This window comes from Musca vetustissima, unplaced genomic scaffold (assembly GCF_032173495.1).
Source record: "Musca vetustissima isolate MV318-11 ecotype Yass unplaced genomic scaffold, APGP_CSIRO_Mvet_v1 utg23908, whole genome shotgun sequence".
Lineage (NCBI taxonomy): Eukaryota > Metazoa > Arthropoda > Insecta > Diptera > Muscidae > Musca > Musca vetustissima.
This window is the reverse complement of record NW_026879590.1, coordinates 89,797-97,654: the sequence shown is the minus strand read 5'-3', so window position 1 is coordinate 97,654 and position 7,858 is coordinate 89,797.

The following is a 7,858-nucleotide window of genomic DNA, read 5'->3' as shown; positions in this document are numbered from 1 at the left end:
AAAAATAATTAAAATTGAAAATTATGCATCTCTTATTTTTTTAAGTTGAACAAAAAAATACTTTTGAGAAAGTTCCCATTTTGTTTTGTAAAAAAGATTGTTTATTTGTCATTTATATAAGTCTTATTTTAATTTATAAATATTAAACTTTGCCCAAAACTTAGCCATCCCACCCCAGTCGCCATACACATTTACGTTTGTAAAATCTTGGTTATTTTAAAATTGATTTTTAAAATAATTTAAGCATTACCGTATTAGTTTTTTGTAAAAACAGGCCCCGCCCTCTCACTTTTAGAAAAGGAAAAAAAACTTTAACATCCACAACTACATTTATTTGCATGTATAAAAAAGAAACATGAAATCAACTAAGTTTTAAATATTTATAATTTTCCAGTTTTTAATATTATACAAATTATAATTTTAATTATTATGTATTATTATACTTTTAATCGTACAGCTGTATGTTATTTAAATTTGTGTTAATTATTTTTTTGTTTAAACATATTTTATTATTTAATAATAGCAATTCTTTTGAGAAAATTTGTGTTTTTTATTTCTCTTTTAAAAGTAAATTAAGTTTTTATTTTTGTCAGGAAACAAATAAAAGAAATAAATTTATTAGAAAAAAACCCAAATTATTTATGTGATTTTATTGTTTGTAGTTTACGTAGTTTGCGTTGTGAAAAATATTACTTCAAAATTTAATATAGCCTAAAGGGGAATAACAGCTTTTCAAAAGAGACTCCGAGAAGAGCGATCAGGATTAAGGATGATATTTATTTTTTTTAAGAACCTTGATCCCAACGATTATAAATTGCTATCCACACCAATGCGGTGCAGGCCTGGCAAATCCACCATTGACCAGATTTCCACTCTGCGCTAAATGCATGTAAAAGACCTGGCAAAACACATCCACCATTGACCAGATTTCCACTTTAAAGCCATGTCCGAGTTCGTCATTCCAGCAAAAATAATAGGGCTATGCAGGATAACTTTTACTGGCACAAGGTCAGCAGTTAAAGTTGGAAAGGACCTCTAATAGATCAGATTTTTACTCTGTGCCTAATCCAGAGGTGTCTGCGTTCGTCATTCCTGCAAAAATAATAGGGCTATGCAGGATAACATTAACTGGCACAAGGTCAGCTGTTAAATAAGATTCGGACAAGTTTGTCGTGCGACAGAAATGGCACCCGGCACACCAAATAACACATGCTACTCGCATACGCCGATGACATCGACATAATGGGTCGAACATTGCAAACGGTAACAGCCACCTTCGAACGAATTGAGAAGCAGTCAGCCAAAGTGGGTCTGACAGTAAATGGCCAAACTGATGGTATCAAAGCGCAAGACGTCCAATAGACTCGGAGCAACTGTGGAACTTGAAAACTACAGCTTCGAGGTAGATTTTATAAATAAAATTAATGTCATCAGTTTCAAAATTCGTAGAAGAATAGTGTTGGGCAACAGATGTTACTATGTAAAGAATTTTGAAACACATTCTGATCCATACAAGAGCACGGTGTGTGGATCAGAAGCATCGGTACTTGCGCAACCAGATGAGGCAGCTCTTGGAGTGTTTGATAGAAAAATTCTGGCATCTATTCTGCGTCCATCGGTGAATATCAGACGTATCGAGTTTGCTAGATCATGTTGTGATAATGCATGAGCCATCGACATAGTCAAAAAGCATATAGAAGCAAGTCATGTTGTGAAAATGCATGAGGATGACCCAGCCCAAAAAGCACAAAAAAGCAACTAATGGTTCGCGTAGAGGGGGTCTTTCAAATTGGAAGAGCTGCGTATAGGTCAATTTGTGTTCCTCGAAGATGTGAGCATTTCGAATCAATTCTCCACTTTAACATCAAGTCAAATCCAATAATAGCTCTGACGACTCAACCATCCTAGTCATATTTCAGCCACGCTACTATATTTAGTCTATGTTGCGGATATTCTAAAGCGGGACTGATGATCGCATCAGAGAATGAGACCTATTTTGGACGTCTAAATTCAAAACTGGACTTTAATTAGTTGGAATCGAATTTTTTATTGCCGACTTAATAAATTAAATATTTTTTTATAAGAGTTCGGTTGCGATATATATTTTTTATTTAAATGGATTTTTCTTTCCACATTCTTTTCACTTCCTTTAGTAGGATTCAACCCTAAGGAACGCCTTTAGTCTCGGTGTGTATGCTATAAAAGGGAATTATTCAAAATAAAAAAAAAAATATTACAAAAAAAAATCGTTAAAAGGAAAAGACACAAATGTTGAATAACATACATAAACACATATACATATATGTTAACTAATTAAAATGACAATAATAACAAGTTAAAAATTTATAAAAAAAGAGAAAAATAAATAAACAATGAAACTGACTAAAAAACTGAACAATTAACAAAACATAAAGCGTTTACATCGCAAAACAAGATCACTCAACGATTACATTGCAGTTTCGAATCGGAAACTAACTCAACGCTTTGTTTAATAACATGATATCCTTAAAAAAACAATTTCATTGTTTTTCCTCAATTGTGTTTTCTTTTTTTTTGTATTAAATAAATAGGACTATTTACATTTAGACTTATTTTTTAGCAATTTTATTATAACGCATAGCATTCTGATATATAAAAAAATAAAATAAAACGGTTCTTACAGATTTTTTCGATAATAACGGTATATATTATTCATTAATACATATTTACATTTTATTAATATATTATATATTAGTACTAGTATATACTACGATTGAATTATATATATACATTATATAAGTCCATACATAAATAGTATACAAAACAGAAAAACCAAATGGAGACTTCGTTCTTATATGTACTATTTGCGGAATTTTATTGTGTATTACACTCAGAAAAACAAAAACAAGAAATAAATCAATTGAATTAAACAAAATATTTCAGTGTTGAAAATAAATAAATGATGAATTAAAATTACTTGTTAATGGTGTATTATTTGGACATTAAATAAAACAAACCAATTCGCTTAATTTTTAATCAAAAACGTATACGTAGTATGAATTTAAAAACCAAATCATCACTCAATCCAATACACAATTAGCGTTCCCAATTTCCAATATCAGTTATTACTGTCTACCTGTTCACAGAACATCTTTCAGGAGTTGCGTTTGGCGGGTCTAGTAATTTTATTGTACTCTTTCCGTTTATCGTATAAGTTGTCCCACCTATTTTTCTTTTATTCCGAATCTTATCTGTCATCCAGGGTTTTTTCAAATTCAGATTTTCTTTCTCGAAGAGGACATCTCTCATCGAAAGACTTTACAATTATTTGCGTACAAATTTTGACGTTTCTGTCTATGTCATTGACAATTGGGACTTGCCATTGGCCTCAGTCAAACATGATATTGAAGGCCTGTTCAAGCCTAACACAAGGAGGGTTCCTTCCTCGTTCCCCTCTCTGTGGAAGACTTCCCACTCCTTCGCCAGCAGTCTCTTGTTTTGCGAAGACCTCGAGCATGTGCTCCGTGGTGAAATCGCTGCCCCAAGACTCTAGCCTTTTGTAATTGAGAAATATCTCTTTTCCTCACCAGCTTAAGTTTAGTTGTTCCATCTATCGGTCCAATACTTGCCACTAGTTTCCTCATGGATTCTATGCTCTCTGATGATTCAAATTCTAGCATTAGCATTTGAAAACGCAGATATCCAGATCAATGGAGTCTCTCCATGAAGTAGGTGCTCCACGATCTTGTTACTGACCGCATTCATCATCTCCTTATGGGTCTCCTTTTTCGGCTTACCGCACACACTATTTCCGTCGATCACTGCATAGCAGAGCTAGTTTGGATAGCGCTTTCTGGCAACCTTCGCATAAGACGGCGGTTCCTTACCATTTGTTGCTGCCCTCTTCCTCTTTCGCAAATACCGGTTGGTCCTTTTGGGATTCCCACTCTTTGCGGAAGATTCTGATTTTCATATTCAGACTCTGAATTTGAAGTTGAGTCCCATCTTGTCTCGGAAGACTGGGTCGAGATTGCTCTTCCCTGTGGTTTCTCAACTCTAACGCGATGTTGCCCGGTGGTTGAGTGCTTGTAGCTATACCTTCGACTAAAGATGCCAAGACACTCACATCTGTATGATAACGACGAGGCGTGACTCGTGGGCAGATCAACGACACCCGCCGATACTGAGTTATTAAAGCTCTGCACCGTTACTTTATTTTCTATTTCAACACTACCTAGTTAGTTAGTTTTGGTCCGCGGGGACAAATCCTTGAAATTATACAATTACATCCAGCTTAAACTGGTTGTAATAGATTAGTATGATCATTCATCTCCCTGGATGATAATACTTAGCTGCTTTTCTATGGATAGGACTTTCGCCGAGTGATCATACATCTACATACACCAGTCAAATACCAATTGTACTAATTTTAGTATAATATATTCCTCCACTGATTGACTGACTTAACGGTTCATCAACGCTCAAACAAAACGGCTGAAGCTAATTAGGGGTGAGGGTAACTCTTTGTTTGGGTTTTTGGAAATTCGTATTAAAAATACTAAAAATCACTAAATACGGTATCATTTGTATTTGGACACTTAAACTTGGAATCAGGGTCACTGATGGAGTATAGAATAGATCTACGAAAGGGTTTCTTTTCGGAAATTCGAAGGGTTTCTTTTCGGAAATTCGGAAATTCGAAGGTGGAGGATTGGGGCATGTACAGATGAGCGCTGTTTTCTCTCTCATTCGTTGTTCGACCCTTAATTGCGAAGTAATTACTTAGTTTCCCATACAAAATTGTCTTAGGTACATTGTTCAATTCGAATCCTCTCTAAATAACCAAGAAGTTCATCCCATCCCTAACAATTGAGAGTATTTATCGAAAAGAAATTACTAAAATATTTATATTTTAAATTAAAAATGTATTTTTAAAAATTTTCAGAAAATTTGAAAATTACGAATGAAAATTAAATTTATGGGTAATCATATGAATGTGTACTAAATGGTACAAAATTTTGTAAAAGTTCCGAAACTTGAAATATGGAATTAGTTTTGGAAATAAGTACTACAAGACTATATAATATATACGTTCTTAACTTCTTTCTAGTAGAGGCGGTGAAAACCGTTTAATTTTTACCACTCAAACCAGACAACTAGTCCTTGTAGAGATATGGTACCTGGATGAGTGCGATGTCGATACTTGAGGGAGAAGGGTAAGGAGCAATTCAGCAGCTGCTACCTTACAAGGATGTATATTAATTTGCACCATGTTTAGCGTCTGCTGCTGGTTGTTGGCTGTTTTACCGGCGGTTGCTTTCCCATCCCATAAAACTATTCACCCTTATTCCATCTGAGGTAATGTTCTCCAGCTGAGTCGGTAGCGAACTTAGCGACAAGACTGCCATTCTTTTCAAATTAGGTGAGGATCCTCCACTTCCTCATCTGAAGTCCGTCGTTCTGCTTTTCAACCAACATTAGTGTTTCCGGTGCCTCTGGTTGAGCAACAGGGTCAATAGGCGCCGGTATCGGTTTCTGAACTTCCTGCTTTGAGACGGCGGGTTTGGCTTTAAGCTCTTCCATACCACTCCACGAGGACCTCATACTCTTCACAACCGTAGGCTGTGTTCGACACTTGGTTCCCGGAGTTGCATCTTTTGCAGACGTTGTCATAGCTATAGCGAGCACCTGCTTCGTGTTAGCCAACTTTGATTTATCCACCAACAAGTGTCCAATCTTAAAATTAGGTTCTGGCAATTCAGCAGTGGGCAGATTGACAGTGTTGTTTGACTGCTTGGAGGGAGTCTGTTACTTAACAGCTTTCTGGAGGCCTTTCTACGGGCTCTTCGTCGGGCAAACTACTACCCTTAATAGCAGTAGAGGTTGGTGTTAGGGACTTTTCAACAAGGATTGCCAAATTGTGCGGGATCCAACTTTTACTCAGTTGTTCATTGAAAATTTCTTCCACGAATCCCTTTACCTGACATGTCACATGACGATTTTTGAATTAGTTAATCCAGATTTTCGCAGTGCTATATGATGATATTTCATATTGTCGTTCAAATCAACTTCGAAATTTTTGAAAAAAGGGTCGAAAGAAAATGTTCACGAGTTAATTTTATTTATTGCCAAATTAATTTTTCAAGTCACTTTATACATGACGATCGTACATCAAATCGTACTTAATACGTTTATACTAAAATCTGGCAAACTTTCCATTATAAGTGTTAAATACAAAGCTTCCATGTAGCAATTTATGTGCAAGCTCGATAGCGAGACTGGCTAATTCGACATAAATTTTAATCTTATCTACAGTATGTCAAAAATGAGTTTACACATGTATAATTATTATTTTATGTATAATAATTATGTTAAAAGGCATACCATATTCTACGAACATACAATTGGTTCATTTTTTAATCTTTGATTTTGTGAGACTATCACGATTTGAAAAAGTCATCAATACAAACTGGGCTCGAAGGATCCACCCCAAGTTTCGAAAAACTTCAGCTAATAATTCAAAATCCCAACTAGGCGTTTTCTTCTATCATCATAAGCATTCAGATTTTGGCGGTGCCGATGGGTTCAAGATTTTCAAATTGAAAAATGTGTCGCAGTGTTATAAGATTCTGAATTGTTACACTTCGAAATAACTGAGAATATGCCAATCAAATTATGACCATAAATCTATGTATTTCAAACAGATATACCATTTTGATGAAGTGAATGAGCATATTTGCATCTTATTGACAGACATTATTTATTATCATTTGCAACTTTCTATTTCGATTATGCGCCATTGCATGATGACCTTTACATTGGTAAAGGAAAAAGAGCGTTAATACAGTTGTGTGCATTGAAATAGTAACATTATAATGTTATCACTGATGAAGTAGTAATAAGCAATCTTCTTGGAGAACACCGTGTCTCGACTTAAATGTGTCCAAGAATGAAGTAACTGTAAAATAAAAAAAAGTTTAATCGAACCTATCTTCTTGCCATAAAATCGAACATGAATGTTTTGCCATTAGCACGTAATTCATACTTTGAATATGTACATCGCATTATTTTGCATATGTTTTGATTGGAGTTTTCAATTTAATCTTGTTTTTCTTTTTTCCACATAACTAATTCTGAAATTTTATAGAAAAAAGAAATAATAAAGAAATTCCAAAACATATGTAACTCTTCCTTTCGACAAAGATGATGATTGAAAGACCAACCATACAACCAAATAGACCTTGGAAAACTGTGGCAGTGGCAGTCTGTTATTAGCTTTCGTTATGAATAAATGTAGTTTAGTCTCCCGCTTTCGTGTCCATGTTGTGGCCGTGTATTTTCTGGTCGTGCTAAGTGGAAGAGGTGGCGCCCAATGCAATGCAGCCGTTGTGACTAGCGTGAATTATGCATTTGAGACCTTTAGTCCATATGCTCTGATCAGATTCTTTGAGTTCAGTGACAAAGAGTGGAATGTAACGCAAACGTGTTTTCGAGATATGTATGTCTATGTTCAGGGACTGCGTAATGGTGAATATTGGGCAGTGAAATGTAGGTCACAATGTCACATTAAATTGTAATATTTGTTTTGTTTAGATTTGTGTTATTATTTATTGTAACTAGTGTACGATGCAACAAGTTATTATGCCGGTGGTGCCTTTTCGGGGTCTTCTACTCGTTTGCATAATCCAAATTTATGCCGATATTTATCGCAACAATATAATGATGTGCAGCTACGTATCACCAATCCAAATTATAAACTGTTCGTTTTGCCATTCGATGTTCAATTGGTATCGGGACATTTCCTAATGGAAATTGGCTATGATAACTTTTTTCGGGTAAGTTTATGTTCCGAATGTTGTTAGATCTAACAGGAATGTGA